We start from the raw sequence: 17,694 nt of genomic DNA, 5'->3' as shown, positions 1-17,694 counted from the left end.
TCAAAGGAAGTGATACTGCCAGTGTATTCTGCTTTTGGACTGGCCTCACCTGGAATATTAGTGGGATACATACCGGCAAAATGTAGCATGGCAGCAGCGGCAGTAGGGTTGGGGAGCGTGCACCATTCATACACTCCCTAACCCTAGTACATACTAGGGTTAGCCTAGTACGTACTGGGAGTGAAAAATGGCGGCACCCTGTCTACATGGGTGCTGCCATTTTGACGTGATGGACGCATAGCATCTGCATGTCCCGGTGCCTTTGTGACACCACAAGTGCGCCACTGGCGCATTGCGGCATCACAAATGCGCTGCAAGAAGAACCCTCTTTTTGTGGGTTCTTCTTGCTCCACAATGGAACTGCACGGTTTGTCTGCTGCAGCTCCTTCACGGAGCAAACCAGGGCGGCGGGAGACCACCCTTTTTGGGCGGTCTGTATCCCGTCACTGTATCCAGTTCTGGGCACCACAATTCAAAAAGGATGTTGGCAAGCTGGAGTGTGTCCAGAGGAGGGTGTCCAAAATGGTGAAGGTTGTGGAAACCATGCCCTATGAGAAATGACTTAGCAAGCAGGACACGTTTAGCATGGAGATGAGAAGGTTAAGAGGTGATATGACAGCACTGGTTAAATATTTGAAGGGATGTCATACTGAGGATGTAGCAACCTTGTTTTCTGCTGCTCCGGAGAATAGGACCCAGAAAAATGGATGCAAGCTATTGGAAAAGAGATTCCACCTCAACATTAGGAGGAACGTCCTGACAGTAAGGGCTATTTGACAGTGGAACACACTTCCTGAGAGAATGGTGGAGTCTTCTTCTTTGGAGGTCTCGAAAGAGAAGCTGGAAGGCCATCTGTTGGGGATGCTTTGATTGTGTCTTCCTGCATGGCAGAATGGGGTTGGACCAGATGACCCTTGAGATCCCTTCCAACTTTATGATTTTATGATTCTATGATTCTAATTTATTTAATTTTAAAAATATTTATAAATATTCATGTGTCTTGTTTTAGTTCACATTGCAGGCTGCCTTGAATGCCAATCAGAAGAGAGATGAGGTATACATCTGTGATGCATCATTGGCATAGTGGAGTTTCCCCAACAGCCAATCAGAGTCAGGCTGGTTGCAAAGGTGGGGGCTGCCTGAGGAGTGACTATAAAAGAAGAGGAGCTAGTGGAAAGAGGGAAGAGTGTGTTAGTTGAGAGTTTCAAGAGCCAGTTCAAGAGCCAGTGGCTCATACCTGCCTTGTTCTGTGGGAATGTTAATTGTGTTTTGAGCCAGACTTTCACAGGATTCATGGTCCTGATGAAGGGGCAATAGATGGACTTGTTTTAAGAGAGTTAGATAACAGGTTAAAATTGAAACGGAGTCAGTGAAATAGAAAATGAAATAGTTTGCAACAAGTGAAGAGCTGTATGTATTAGAACTACACAATTTGGAAACTAACTGTAAAAAGATACAAACGTAAAATCTGAACGGAAATAAAGTCTAAATTCCTTCTTGTTTACAGAAGAGTGGCTTGAATTAATTTTATAACTAAAATAATCATAAGCACACTACCAAAATTATAAAACACATATAATATAAGGATACTGGGAGCCCATCCCTAAATCACTTATTAAGGGAGTGTATTAGGGGAAAAATTGCTGCCAGTAGTAGGATCAAAGGAAAAACCTCAGACCATTCTAAGGAAAGAAGAACCCGATGGTCATTACAACAACATTCCCCCACCCCATATATATATATATATATATATATATATATATATATATATATATTCAAGAAAAGTACAATCAGCCCTCTGCATCCACAGATTTCTCTAACATGGATTCAAGCATCCACTGCTTGAAAATATTCAAATAATATATAAATTCCAAAAAGCAAATCTTGATTTTGCCACTTTATCTAAGGAACACCATATTATTATTCCATTGTATTTAATGTGATTTGAGCATTCACAGATATTGGCATCCATGGGGGTTCTGGAACAAAACCCCAGCAGATACCAAGGACCCACTGTAATTACAATTTTAAAGAAGAGTTCATTAAGAAAATTCATAAACAGCAGTCTTTGTTTATTATTTTTAGAAAGACTCAGATGTCAGATTACAATACTTCTTTATTCTTGATTTTTTTTTAATGGAAGTAATCACTTACTACCTGGAAATACAAAAAAAAAGTTTTAAAATGAATTGGACAGTTGTTTCTCTAAAGAGAGTATATGTCATTCCTTGTTATGATTGCTGAAATGTTAAAAGACTGAGAGACTAGGGTAGTTGCTTACAAAACAAATGTGCAAAAGAGTGGATGCATATTTTACCTTATATGTCAACTTCTACAGAGACTAGACAGTTTATTTTATTTTATTTACAAAAAATGAAACCTGGGAATCTTGGAATTGTCATGTGGTGGGGAAGAGACTCCTCTCTCTCCCTCTCTCTGTAGAGGCTGTCATAACATATTCAATAGGTATAATGGTTAGCATACTAGAAGCTGTCTTCCATTGTTTTCGGATTGCAAAAAGAGGACTATATTATAGTTAGAAAAGCATAGGGGAAGCACAATACGAGTAAGCAACCCATTATAATAAAAGCCACATAAAAACTAAGACCTTATTGTGGCGGCATAATTTAATCAGAACAAGCAGTTTTAATCTAAGTTGCACACTGGCCCAGGGAGGCTTTCCTCCAAAACAATACAGAGAGTCCAAGTCTGCAGACCACACTGTCAATGGGAGTGGCTGTAGAGATCACGCTAAACATATTTCCAAGCAACTGGATGTTTGTCTTTTTGCGTATGTAAAAATAAATCATTTTAGGCTGCTGGCGGAGAGGGGAGCACTCTCCCCCTTTGCAGACACTTATGAACATGGCTGTATTCTAAGAACTCTGTGGCAAAACAGGAGCTGCTTGCAGACAGCTAGTTGGCCATCTCTACAGCTGCCGCAGATTGTTGTTGGGCTCTGTGCCTTGAGGTTCAGGACCTAATAACATGAGCCACTGAATCATCTGAGCCAGGTCTCCCCCCCCCCCCCCCAGTCCAATTATTGCAGCAGAACTGGCTAGTGAATGGCAAAAGATTGCAACTCATCAACTGTTTTATGCACTTCAGAGCTGTAAGATCTATCAGCAGAAATAAACAGACTAAGTTAAGTCCAATTGATATGAAATGTTCAGTTTTCCCAGGGGAAATCACTCTCAAGTTAAAGAGGAAAGATCTGGCTTGATTCTATCATTAAGCTGAATGAGGCACCACCTTTGGCAGTGGGTACTATGGGTGGCAACATCCTCAGCCGTTTCCTCTGAGACTTCTGCTGTTCCTTTCCTCTTGAGCTAATGTCCCACCAGTGTGAATAAGTATTCGCTGTTGTTTACAGAAAACCAGCTCACAATCTCACAGAGGGCACCATTGGGAAAGGCCCTTCATAATGGTATGAACAGGCAGAGAAATCATAGCCTAGGCTGCACACTTCAGCAGTCATTGTGCCTTTGCATATGTGACACTCACCACCACTACCTTCATAGCAGTCTAACTTTTCATGGGCGGGATACAGACGGGCAAAAAGGGGTGTATTCATGACGTCATGAAGGTAGAGCCTTCAGACGGCCCTTACCTGAATGCCGTCATGAACGCGCCGCCTGCACGCTCCAAGCGGGGAGAAGCGGCATTAAAAAGGTGCCGCTTTTTTCCGCTTCTTTTTGATTTGCAGCGTACGTGCGCATCTCCGTCTGTAAGCTGCTGCAACGGTACGCCCGAATTGCCACGCCGCAAATATAAGTTGCCCGTTTAAAAGCTCCGTGTCAGCTGTGTCGCATAATGGGTCGGGGTCCGGGACATGCGTGGTTTGCAGTCAGGCTTTAATTGCAGCTTCCGCTGCCATGGAGCTGTGGAAGCTGCGGCACAGCTGCGGTGCATTTTAAGTCTCGTAACCCTAACCCTAGAGCTGCATGTGCGCATGCGTTGCTGGAATCGTGGGAAGTTGTAAGTTTTGCCGGCAGATGTTTTGGTTGTAGAAAGTGATAAGGGAAAGTTTGGAATTTAAAGTGACCCCCTACACACATTCCTGCGCCATTTTCACCTGGGAACGGGCACAGTTCTGCTGCTCCTGGCACAGCTGTGCGGCGGCTCCCCTTTGCCACCAGGCAGGATGGCTCAGCCATCCACCAGCACCCCGAAAAAAGGCAGGGGGACGTCTTGGTCTCATGTGGAGACGGCTGACCTCATAGCTATATGGTCCCAGCCAAACATTCTGCAAAAATTGGAGCAGTCCTACCTGAATGCTGACACATATCGAGAAGTGGAAGAAGCCATGAGAGCCAAGGGCCACAACAGAACTTTGGAGGAGTGTCGCCGAAAATGCAAGTCGCTGAAATCTCAATACAAACACTACAGAGATGCCCAGGCCAGAGGTACTAAGAAGGGCACCCCCCTGCCCTTTTACAAGGAGCTGCATGCTTTCATTAAAAGTGATGGAAGCATCAGGCCCAACAGACTAGCCACCAGTGGGGAGCGTGTGAGGGTCCCGGCGGGCCAGCCAGCCAGAGCGGAGCCTGTGGCGGTGGAGGAGGAGGACGACGAGACCCCGGAGCTTGAATGTGCCCAAGACCTTTTGATGCCCCCTCAGGGTAAGATGCGCCAGGGCCCCTGGGGGGAAGGGAGGGGGAAATGGGGGAAGGGGAAGATGTGGCCCCAGGGTGGGCACAGGGCAGAGATGACCCTTGTCCCTTGTCATACAGATGAGGAGCAGGAGGAGGAGGAACACCCCAACTCGGGCGATTCCTCCAGCAGCCAGAGACCTCTGGACCCCCGCGCCCTGCTCAGACAAATGTCTGCTGGGGCCGGGAGCTCCAGAAGGAGACCACCATCTCGTGCTGGGTCCTCTTCCACGACCAGCAGCTACCGTGACCGCTCACCTGTCTCCCGGGCCAGTGCACCCGCCAGCGATGGCAGTGAGGCCGAAGAGAGTATGCAAGGTAAACCCTATATTTATGTTTATTACTGCATGGCTCAATTGCGCAATTGTGGCATGTTTCTTTCACTGCTAACTGTGCTGGTATGTTTGCAAGGTTGCTGTGGAAGTAGGATTGTGAGTGTCCCTGGCATGGTTATGTGCTGCATGTGTCCCACATTCCTAAGGCACCCCTCCCTTGCATGTAAATCTCTCCTTTCCCCACGCCCTTAGTTTGAAGCTCTACCCTTTGCCACAGCTTCGAGTGAGAGTTCCTGCATGGCAGAATGGGGTTGGACTAGATGGCCCTCAGGGTCTCTGCTAACTGTAGGCTTCTGTGACTCTCTGCTTGTATGTCCCATAGTAGGAGGACGAACTGAAGCAGAAGAAGAAGGAGAAGGAGAACCACCTCCAGCTAATCCCATAGCTGCCATGTCAGCAGAGGAGAGACTTGCCACCAAGAAGAAAAGGGTGCGTCCGTCAGCAGCTACTAAAACTGTGGCGGCTGTGGATCAGCTCAAGGCTTGCTCAGAAGAGCACATGGCAGCACTGATGCAGCAGGGGCAGCGAGCCTTTGAGGACAGGGAGAGGGGCAGACAGTCCCGCAGGGAGCTCATGGAAAGGGCACTGGGATTTCAAGAGACGGCACTAGGATTTCAAGAGAGGACACTGGGAGTTCATGAGAGGAACCTAGAAGTTAATGTGAGGGCACTGGGATTTCAAGAGAGGAACCTAGAAGTGCAAGTGAGGGCAGTGGAAGTTCAAGAGAGGGCCGTTCAGAACCAGGAGAGATCAATAGACAGGTCAGACCAGGAGCAGAGGCGACTCAACACCACCTTGGAAGCCCAGACTGTTCTGATGGGGCAAATGCTGGAGATCATGAGGGGAGGGCAGGGTGGCCCGAGATGCAGAAGGGTACATAGGGAGCAGGGTGGAAGAGGCAGGGCTGTCCCCAGGGTCGTGGACGAAGGGGTTGAGCAGCAGGAGCCCCCAGCAAGAGCTGGAAAAGCCAGGGCTGTCCCCAGGGTCGTGGAGGAAGGAGTAGGGCAGCAGGAGCCCCCAGCAAGAGCAATCCTTCCAGCTGAGGAGCAGGGAGTTGCCATGGAGGTGGAGTTGTCTCAGCAGCCTCTTGCTGGGCCATCCTCCAGCCTCTTCAGTGACTCTGTGGCAGTCCCACCGCCCACACCCCGCCCCCAAAGGCAAAGGGCAACTAGAGGGGGCCTGGGATCAAGGGGCAGGGAGCACTGACAAGGCACTAGGTCCCATGATGTCCCATAAAGACATCATTTCGCCTCCCAGGGCATGTGTTCCCTCCCAGCCCTATCTACTCTAGTCTACCCTTCCTGTTCTCTCCTCCCACCATGCCTGGCTCACTGGTCCCCAAACCAGCAATGTCCAAACTCTGTCCTTCCAGGCGTTTGGACTTCATCTCCCAGAATCCCCAGACACCTTGCCCTGTGGTCTGGGATTCTGGGAGATGAAGTCCAAACGCCTGGAAGGACAGAGTTTGGACATTGCTACCTCCCAGCACTCCTGCCTAGCTTTAGACTGCACAGTTGCGCCTAAGCTGTCACATTCACACTCACAGCCACACTGCCGCAGTTGCGCATAATGAACCACACAAGTTTTTTTTAAAAAAATATTTTTTTTATTAATATAACAATAAAAACGTTTTCTATGTACATATATACAAAGGGAAGGGGGAGGGTGAAGGGTGGTGGTGAAGGGGGATGGCACAGGGGGCAGGGGAGGGAAGCTGCTTCAGGGAGGGGGAGGAGGCGGTGGGGCGGGAAGCCGGCGGAGGATCTCTTGCAGTGTCTGCTCCATGGAGGACACTCTCTCCGCCAGCTTCTCCACCTTGTCCTCCAGCGCAGAGAACCTTCGCTCCGTCCGGTTCTCTGTGGGGGGAAAAGAAAGAGGATGGTTAGGGTCAGCCTGTGGAGCCCATCACCCACTCCCACAGGCAGGGTTTTGGGTAGCCCCACTCCCTTCCCTGGGTTCACCTCCACACTTACCTTGCTGCCGGGCTTGGAGCAGGCGATCCATGGCCCTGGCATCCAGGGCCAAGTCCTCTGGCTGGCCAGGCAGGCGGCGGCTCGGGCCAGGCTCCTCTTCCTCGGCGGCGGCAACAGCAGCGAGGACTTCAAGCCCTGGAAAAGAGGAAGGAAAGGCCCAAGTTACCATGCTGGCATGGCAGACGAGGGCACAAGTGTCGTGGGGGCTTCAGTCAGGCAACCCCCACCCCTCACCCTGGGGACCTACCTGCCGCCAGAGGAGCCTGCTCTGGCTGCGGAGGGGCCACAGCAGCTGGTCCTGGCTGTGGCCCACCCTCGGGGACATCCTCGTCCCCCGAGGATGGTGGAGAGGGCGACCTGGCACGGTGCCCTCCCTCCCTCCGCCTCCACCTCGGCCGCACGCCTGCAGAAGGGAAGAGGAGGGATGGCATTGGCACCATGCAGGAAGGAGAGGAGGGCAAAGGAAGGGTCAAGGAGGGTAGGACAGGGCATGGCAAGAGCTCTGACTTACCTGGAGGATGGCGATCTTCCGGTCTTGGCCTATCTCCCCTGACCCACAGGTCCTTCAGCTGCGAGAAGAATGGTGGCCGCCTGTCAACCGGGGGCTCCTCTCCGAAATCCTCAAGGGTTTCAAAGAACGCTGCCTTGAGAGTTTTAAACTTCACTCTACATTGGTGCAGCGTTCTTTGAAACCCTTGGTTTCGGAGGGCACGAGAGGACTCAAGAAAATGCCCCCGGTTGGGCTTGTTGGTGCTGGCCATCACCCTCCTCGCAGCTGCCTGTGGCATCAGGGAGTCCAGGAGGATCCCGACCTCCTCATCGGTCCAGTAGGCGATTCGGACCGGGACCCTCCTGCGTGGCGCTGCCATGTTGATCGCCGTCCTGGGGTCTTGCACAGTTGCGCACGGGTATATATGGGCACCTACGGCTCAGGGCCGTTAGGCCAAGGTGGTCCCAGGCCAATGATAGCTTTCAGAGGAGCAGTTTGAATCTCTCCCCCAATAGATGCCCTCTGGGTGCCCTATTGATACATTCAAATGGGCCATTAGGAAAGCTTGAATTTGAGGGGGATTGATACATTGTCAAAGGGGCAATTGGCAGTTGGAGCTGATGTATCTTTTTGACCCAGGAAAACAGGCGCCAGGAGACCTTTTGTGTGTGTGTGTTTGTGTGTGTCCCCCTCAGGCACGTGGCAAAACATGCCCACAGCACAGATCAGGAATGATAGGCAGACACAGGCTGTGGATAATGGGATACAGTGCTACCTCGGGTTACGAATTTAATTCGTTCCGCGGCGCCGTTCGTAACCCGATACATTTCGCAACCCGAAAAAGCCGCTGGAAAGCCGCTAGCCGCTAGCCGCGGTTTGAATTTCGCGCCGAAACGCGCCGAAAAGATTTTCGTAACCCGAAAAATCATTCGTAACCCGGAACAGTTTTTTTAAATCTAACTTTTTCGTACCCCGGAAATTTCGTAACGCGGTGAATTCGTATCCCGGGGTACCACTGTACATTTATTCATGTGCTTATGCTATTACAGGACATTGCACTCTGACATCACAGATGATGGCACAGGAGCCATCCTTCAGATTCTCCTTGACAGAAAAAAATCTGCCAGGGCATTCCTCACAGTCTCCCCTGCTTTCTTCTTCTCTTTCTCTTGAGCCTCTGTGATTGGTGCCAGGGTGGGCAGCACAAAACGGCGCCTATATCGCATGCCCTCATCCAGGACCCTGCCCTTGGTCTCACAGATGTTGTGCAGAATGACACATGATGCCAGGATGGGCACCACGTTCTCCTCTGCCACCAGCAGTGGGGCAGTGAGACAGCGCCATCTCGCCTTCAATCTGCCAAACGATCTCTCCACGGCCCCCCTCACGCGATTCAACTTCTTGTTGAAGAGCTTCTGTTTGTGAGTGTGGGGGGTCTTAAACGGTGTCATGAGCCACTTCCGAATGGGGTAGGCACAGTCAGCCAGTATCAGGGGCCCGATCTGCTGGCCTCTGATGTTGATGCTGGGGTTCCCTTGCACATAGATGCCAGCCTCCATGGCCTCGTAGATGAGAGAATTCCGTGCCACCCTGGCATCGTGGGCTGACCCATGTCATCCGAGCTCCACGTCCACGAACCTTCCTGTGTGGTCACATGTCCCTTGCAGGATGACAGAATAGGAGCCCCTTCTGTTGACATAGGCATTCCTCAGCCCCAAGGGTGGTATGATCAGGCAGTGGCACCCGTCCATGAGGCCAACCACTTGTGGGAAGCCGCGCCGACCAAAGGCATCCATAATCTGTGGGGGAAAGGAAGGGAGAGAAAGAGAGGAATTGAGATGACAACTCTTTTACACGTGTGCAATTGCACCATAGCAAGAACAGTAAATGTACAGTGAGGGGGTGACACTTGACACAGAATATCACAGAGCTGCCAAAGATGAAAGGGAAGGTGGTCTGGCTGTCCCTACCTCACGTGCGTTCCCCAGGTACACGGTCCGTGACAGCAGCAGCTTCTCCATGGCCAGGGCAAACTCCACCACAATCTCCCCCACGGTGGCAACGCCAGTCCCAAACAGCGCCCCCGTCACAATGTAGGTGGACTTGTGTGCCAGTGAAAAGACACCAATGGCCACTCTCTTCTCCACCGGGATGGCTTTCCTCATCACTGTGTCTGCCTTCTCCAGTTCTGGGCACAGGATGCCCACTAGCCTGTGGAAGAGGGCACGGGGCATTCGGAAGAAATGCCTCCATTGCTCATCAGACCATATGGTCAACACAAAGCTGTCCCACAAGTCTTGGGATGCAGGGACCTTCCAGCATCGGCGGAGGCGTGCCACTCTGGCCAGGGCCATGGCACTGCCAACAGTAGCCTGATGAAGTGCTATGGCAGCCACTGCCGTGCGCTGTTCTGTGTCATCATCATCATCACTACTGCTGTCATCCAAGTCTACAGCTGTTATGGTGGTGGATGATGGGACCTCCATTGCAGCGGCAATGGAGGCAGAGGGGCCGGAGGGGGCGGAGGGGGCGGAGGGGGCAGAGGGGCCGGAGGGGGCGGAGGGGGCGGAGGGGGCAGAGGGGGCAGAGAAGACGGCGGTGGCACCGGCGACAGCTGTGGCTGTGGATTGCAGCTTCAGGAAGACCACAGGGAACAAAGGAGAGGAGGCATCCATGATGCCAGTGGTGGCACTCGCAATGCGCAAGCGGGCAAGGATGCCAACATCAGCTGATCACCAGCTGGCAGGAGGCCACCTTTGTTCTTGGGCAGGGCGGGGAAAAAAGTTTAAAGGGGCCTGGGCGCTTTAAATGTGCACATGCGCATTCCGCAGCCGGCAAAAGGGAAATTGCCGGCTGCTGCTGGAGTGCCGCAGCTGCGCACTTCTCATGCGGCAAAAGAAAAAAAAAAGCCGCGGTTTGGGCCGGCCGTGCGGAAGCTGCCCCTTTCTTTGTGGCGTCCTCCGAGGCGGCGGTATAGAAGCTACGGGTCCAAAACGGACCCAGGTGAGGCGTCTTCACTGCCCCTCATGTGGAAGCCCCGACACCTGAAGCACGCCCCCGGGGCGGGCGGTCTGGAGGCTCCGTATTCAGCAGAATACACCTCCAAGACGTCTTCCCCTGCCCGTCTGTAGCCTGCCAAAGCCTCCAACTGTCCCAATTTGGCACTAACTGTCCTGTTTAAACACCTGCTGTCACACTTTTTCAGGTACTTTTAAATTATCTTGGGTTCTCTCTTCTTCTCTCACTTTTTTCCTTCATTCTTAGCTGAGTTCAACAGTGTCCAGGGCTGGCTCTAGGTATTTTGCCACTCTAGGCGAGAAATATTTTGGCATCCCCTGTCACCCCTCGTAATTATTTTCACCCCTTGATTTCCACTGTTTCATTTCTTAAAGCTAAACATGACATAAAACTTAGGTTCCAATCTGTCGTCATAGTATTGAGAATTAGTCAAAAAGCCAATTGGGTTTTTACAGGTTAAAGACTTTTTTATTGCTGTGACATTTGGAATGCATACATATTCCTTTTGCAAGCTGGAAGCATTATTCATTCTAATAATGTGGAAAAATCTGGATCCCATCCCCATGAATTTGTGGGGTGGTGGACCCCTAAAAACTAAAAATCTTCACACAAGGGGTAGAAAAGTATGTCACAAGAAAGAGAAGAAACCAGTAGGGTCACCAGGTGAGAGGACCAGGGCTGCTGCCACACTGCAGAATTAATGCAGTTTGACACCACTTTAGCTGCCCTTGTCTCCCACAGTGATCGGCTGTCTTAACCGCAAAGGAGGACAAGGCACTGCAAAATGTAGGGCTTTCTAGTAAAATGAGGACATGACCAAGGAAAAGCTGAAAACCCTCATATAAATATAAATTCATGCTTCTTAGTGATGCTCAAAAGGGAGGACATTTTTGGAATTCCTCCTGGACAGAAGACTGAAATGTAAGATATACCCCAGAAAAAGAGGTCATCTGGTCATCCTGCTGGTTCCATGCTATGGAGCCCTGGGATTTGTCATTTGTTGTGGCTCCACTGCTCTCTGACTGAGAAGGTGAAATCTCCTCCAAAAATCCAGATTCCAGGATTCCATAGCATGGAGCCAGGACAGTTAAAGCAGTGTCAAACTGCATTATTTCTGCAGTGTAGATGCAGCCTATGAAAAAAGGATGGGAATGGCTCTAGGTTGAGAAAGGAAAGACACATAGTAGGCACAACCACTAAGAGTGGGCAAGCCACACTCTCTCAGCCTCAGAGGAAGGCTATGGCAAAGCTTCTCTGAAATATTGCCAAGAAAACCCCATGGTAGGTTCACGGGGGCGGGGGGGGGGAATCCATGGCTATTATCCATATATGGGCTTGGCTTCCCTGGTTCTTCCTGGAAATGGGGAAGGCAAGTCCATATATGGGTAATTGCATCACAGCCAGGAATATCCCCAATAAAAACCTTCCCCACAGTCTTCCTTCAACAGGAGGAGGAGGGAGGAGGTGGAGGAAGAAGCAAGGGAGCCCCGCTCAGTCACGCCACGCTCCTGGACCCCCAGGTAAGGGGCCAGCAGGAGGAGGCGGAGGAGGAGGAGGAGGGAAAGGGAGGCCCACAGGGGCACACTGTCACAAAGCCCTCTCAAGTCCCCTTTGCTCCCAGCCCGATGCATTCACATAATCTGTATATATATATATATATATATATATATATATATATAGTCGCATATGCGAACCTGCTAGATTTTTTTCTTAAAAAGGGGGGGAAGCACTCATGCTGTTGATGAATGGCTGCATTACACGTCACCATTGACATCATTTGATTGACAACAAGGAGGCTCCATATTAACCTGGTACTTTGGTGAGTCTGAACTTCAGTGGGGCAAGTTGCCCCGATCGAGGCAAAGGGTAGCGGGCACTTGTAACTGGGCTGATTCGGTATTGGGGCAAATGGTTCTGCCCAATTCTACCCAGAGCAAATGCCTGAGTGAGAATGGGGCCTGAGTTTACTGTGCAACAGTAGTTTGCATTCAGGCTGCATCTGCACAACAGAAATAATCCATTTTGACACCACTTTAACTGCCATAGCTCAGTGCTATGCAATCCTGGGAATTGTTGCACCAGAGCTCTCTGACAGAGAAGGCTAAATGTCTCAGAAAATCATTTCCAGCGTTCCATAGCAATGAGCCATGGCAGTTAAAATGGTGTCAAAATGGATTGTGTGACATGTGGCCTGTTCCAGTATAGTTAGGGTTACTATACCCCTGTTTTTTCCAGGTTTTGCCTGGATTCCTGGCATGCCAGACAGTTCCTGTTTGGACCATCATCTGGTTAAAAAACCCACCTAAGTCTCTAGCCCCTGAAGATGCTGAGATGTGAAGTGAAATGAGGAGACACCCTTTTGTGAAACTGTTCTGTAAGAACCAAGTCCACTCCTGCCTTTCAGGTGTGAGAGAATGGGGAGTGAGCTGTGTAAGTAATAGAGAGGTACATTGTGAGCAGCAAAGTGCAAGAAACAAGTTAATGGTGTACTGCGAGGGCTCGAGGTGAGGAGACAGGAGGAACAGGAGGAAAGAGAGAATGAGCTTTTTGTCTTGTATTGTCAATGGGACAGTGTAGTTCAGGGCAGCTGGCTTGGTTAGAGGGTACATCTAACTGAAGCTGAAGAAACAAGAGTAAAATCGGTTTGCTGGGAGGTAGGAGTGGCCCAAAGTCTCATGATGAATTTCATGACCAAACAGAGATTTGAACTTGGGTCTCCCGGTTCCAAGTCCAGCACTTTAGAAATTACATTGTACTGGTTCTCTCAGAGGGGTTTTAACTGTAAAAACAATACCAAGTGTGAAACACAGTGGAAGAAAAAAAAATGCAACCATTAATGTGCTATAATTAGACTAAGTTTCATAATATGCAAAATAGATGCCTAGATTTATAGAAATGGGATGTGGCAAACCGATGTACCCTCTAACCAAGCCAGCTGCCTTAAGTACACTGTCCCATTGCCAGTACAAGACAAAAAGCAGCCTTGCAATCAGGTGTTCCATAAATTCCATGAATAAGGCAAGCATTGTACGGTGGAATTACCTGGGGCTGGAAAATGTTTGGAGCCCTTTGTTGTTGTGTGCCTTCAAGTTGTTTCTGACTTATGGTGACCCTAAGGTGAGCCTGTCATGGGGTTTCCTTTGCAAGTTTCTTGAGAGGGGGTTTGCTATTGCCATCCTCTGAGGCTGAGAGAGTGTGACTTGCCCATGATCACCCAGTGGGTTTCCATGGTTGAGCGGGTAAACAAACTCTGGTCTCCAGGCTTATGGTCCAGTCCTCAAACCACTACACCACACTGGCGTTGGGGCCCTATCATTAGGAATATAGGGGTGGCTTCCTCATGCAACAGAATTTGAAAACCATCCACGGGCAGGAAATGGTTAGTTATTTAATATAATGTCATTTCTTTTCCTGCTGGGAAATAGGAGAGGCACTTGTGCAATATTCTGTCTCAGATGCCAGAATAACTTGGCTGGCCTAGGGTGCTATCTGCCTTGACAAGGTAGGGTAGGGACAAGGTATCATTTGCTGTTCTGACTCAACCCTCAAAATGCCTTGGGCTGGTCTTGGGTTTAAGTTATCCCTTGATCTCCATCCGAAACACCTTTTCAGCCTGAAAAAGACCCATACAATTACTATGATATGAATTTGTCTATACAGTGTTCTTCAGCCCCAGTCCTTCCTTATTAATATCATGTCTGTGTAGAAAGCTTAGGGCTTTACATGAACTGAACAAGCCTGCCAATTTACTTCTGTATGGGGATTTAACTCTGGTCAGATTGATATGTGACTGAATGATGGGTAGAGACCTTCTTTTTAAAAATACAGTTCAGTAGAAATCTTTTGTTATTCACTGAAAGTGAAAACTTGCTCCCATTGTGCTGTATATTTTCTTTAATCTTTTATTTCATGAACCTGTCTTTTTCTACAGTGACTGTCAATGCTAAAAATAAATGTCTAGACTGGGTACAGAGTGTCTTTTCAGCATCATGAACCAAATCATAGTACAAGGAGTTAGCAAAATAAGTTTTCTTTCATGCAGTTGCTCCCCGCTTCATATATTTCAATCTGCTGTCCAACTTTTGCATGGATTACATTTTCAAAATAGGGTGACACCTTAGAATTGTTTTATAATCAACTGATAACAAAATCTCAGAATGACTTCATTTCTGTAAGAATATAGGGGCAGCAAGTTGATCTAATGGAAAGTATTGCTCTGTTGTGAAAGGGATGGCTTCTACTAAGATTCCAGAAGTGTATCATTTTTCCTACTTAAAAACAGATGTGAAAAAATATATTAAACCAATTTCAAGCACAGCTATTTTTGTTTATTACACCAGATATAGATCTTATGTGTTATTTACAATGTAGCACCTCTAGAGAACTCTCACTGGCTATAATAAACCTGATGTAAAGTAAATGGGTACTAGACTGAGGAAGTATAAAATACAGTGAATGGGTTAAGTAATATTTGTGCGGAGGTTTTCTTCAAAACTTCCAGATTTTTATAATGATGCACCAAAATGTAACTTTTCCATGTTCTGGATAGGAGATCAATTGTTTCTGTGTAAAGAGGAGAGCAGAGTACCATTTGTTTTATCCAAGAGCTCAATATTTTTCCACAGAATTTGTGGGGAGCCATTATCACTCACCTGTCTTGCAATTATATGCAGATCTTTAATGATGTAGGACAGTTCCATGTATGCTGTCTTGATTTCCTTGGAAGACAGGCTAGAATTAAATATGTATGTGTGTGTGGTAAACCTCTATGTAGATCAATTATATTTGATTATTTTATGGCCTCTCCAACTGATATATTGCTTAAGCCTGACCACTGAGCCTGCTAGCCTCTGGCAGGAGTTGCTAGCCCCTCCCCAGTAACTCACAGAAGTCCCACCTTTTCAGGAAAACACACTCACAAAGGTTTTGGGAAAAACCTCACCCAGTCAAAATGGCCACTTGAAGGCAAACACACACAGGCACATACACAGTATCTGGAGACCCATAGGTTCCCTTTTCTTGATATAGAACTTTAAAGATTAAGAGCAACACTTGGTCACAGCAGATAACCTTTTAGCTCTTTAAGGACAGGTTTAGTAAGGTCATTGCAACTTTTAAGTGGCACCTGCCCTCATAGAATCCGGCAGTATAATCTAATGTAGATGTTAATAGATTGAAGCAGAGAGGCTAGATCTAAAGTGTCATAGTGCCCAATAACTACTGTTTTCTAACTGTATTATTATAGCCCAGACAAGTTACTCAGTTGTCTATGGTGTTCATGGCTAACTACGGCACACAGACCTTAATGAAATACAAACATTCCTATTTTCTTTAAGTGACAACACACAACCTGTTTTCCATGTTATTGTTCCCCACATTTTTGTATTGCCTATGATATACTAAAATGCATGTGTCAGTTACTATGTGTGTAATTCCAGATAGGGTGAGGTCTCAGGGTAACAAAGAACTTACTTTCTCTCCCCCTCCCCCCCCCTCCAAATTTTAAAATGTGGGATTTGCAAATGCTATTAGTAGAAGGGAGAAGTGAACTTTTTGGTTAAATTCTCAAGCTTAGAAATTTTAGGAAAATTTCTTCCCATACACACATCCTGGCTATGCAGATTTACTTTGCATGGATCTCTTTGGATTGTAGCCTATGAGTGTCTGTATGTGTACGAGAGAACTAATTTTGACCATATTTTGCATGAAAGTTATCACAAATGTGACTATTTCCTTAGTTTGGATGTAAATGGGGAAAAAAGGACTAGTATACACAGTGTTACAATTCATATGCTTATACCATTTTCCACCAACCTTTGATGACTTTTGAGAATCTCTGATCTAGTTTAATTTGTGTTTCGTCTAGCCACATATGCATTGAGCTATAGCCCCCCCCCCCCTTCTTTCTATCTAAATATTTGGTTGTCTAGATCACAACAGCATCTGCTCATAAAATTTACAGATTGTAGACTAAGAGCAAGGAACTTTCATCCACAAGTTGTTCCTATGGAATCAAAGCAAGCGATAATATTGCATGCTCCTGAACAGGGGCAGGCTGCAATAATTTGCTGGAAATCAAAGCCATTTTTTCTTTGCTTTGTATGCTTCATATAATGGCCTGCCAAGTTTTGGCCTGAAACAGATTTTAATTGGCTGCATTACAAAACTCTGAAAGGGGGTCATAATAAAGATACAGTCAAATGCTGAATGGTATTTGTATTGCCCACTTTGGTGAGACACAAGACTCTCTGCCTTGGGGTACAAGGTAAGGCAGTAGTTGCTAACTGATACAACAGTTGTTGTACAGGTCTGGTTATCCTGACTGTCTTTTGACAGACAGAAGCCAAAACAAACAAACTTCTTCCCCCTAAACCCACATATCTTTGTGTAGTGATATTAGAGAGAGAAGAGAGAAATCTGACATCCATTACACCAGCAGGTCTCTAGATGTAGCTGTTCTAACTCAAATCATTTTGTACTATAGATTGGTCTGAACACCCACTCAAATAAGAAATGCCTCTCCCTCCTCCACTTTCCATCCTGCGTTAGCAATAATCAGACCTTTACATAGTGTGAAAGATTCCTAAGCAATTAAGTTTCATGGGTGAAAATGCTTTCTGACTCTCTCAGCTTCTCTAGCACTGATCCTGATGGGAAAAAAAGGATGACAGTAAAAGGCTTCCTCTTTTTTCTGGGTCTCCATCTTCCTGCCACATTGTCCAGTATAGTGCATCTATTTATACTGATACAGAGATTAGGGCCAGATGTATGTATATGTAGCATTCAAGTATCACTCAAGATATGTATAGATTGGAGTATCTTGATTCCCTCTGTGTGTCTAGAATGCATAGGATTACAGCTGTTGAAAATGACCATCTAGAATGTACTTCTAGAACAAGAAACTTCTATCTTCTTATTTTAATTCCCTTCTCCTGCTCCAGTATTGTCCTAGTAAGGTGATCCACCTAAGCAGGTGACCTGAAATAACAAATAATCTTAATGGCAGATGAGAACAGTATGCAAAGAAGCAGTGGCAGCATCCATCCCTGAACCAGAAACCGAGGACTGATTATGTAGTGGAGAACAAGGGTGAGTAGTGATAGGTACTTAAGGAAGCTGTTGACTTTCTGCAGTTTGTTCGCAAGTACAGCTAATTCCCAATAGTCTTTGGGCACTATTCAAAATAGCAGTAACACCTAAGTAGTTTCTAAGCAGTTTACAACTGT

This window comes from Sceloporus occidentalis, unplaced genomic scaffold (assembly GCF_023333645.1).
Source record: "Sceloporus occidentalis isolate IW3139 unplaced genomic scaffold, rSceOcc1.0.p SCAF_6, whole genome shotgun sequence".
Taxonomy (NCBI): Eukaryota; Metazoa; Chordata; class Lepidosauria; order Squamata; family Phrynosomatidae; genus Sceloporus; species Sceloporus occidentalis.
The sequence above is the reverse complement of the archived record's forward strand: the minus strand, read 5'-3'. Positions refer to the sequence as shown.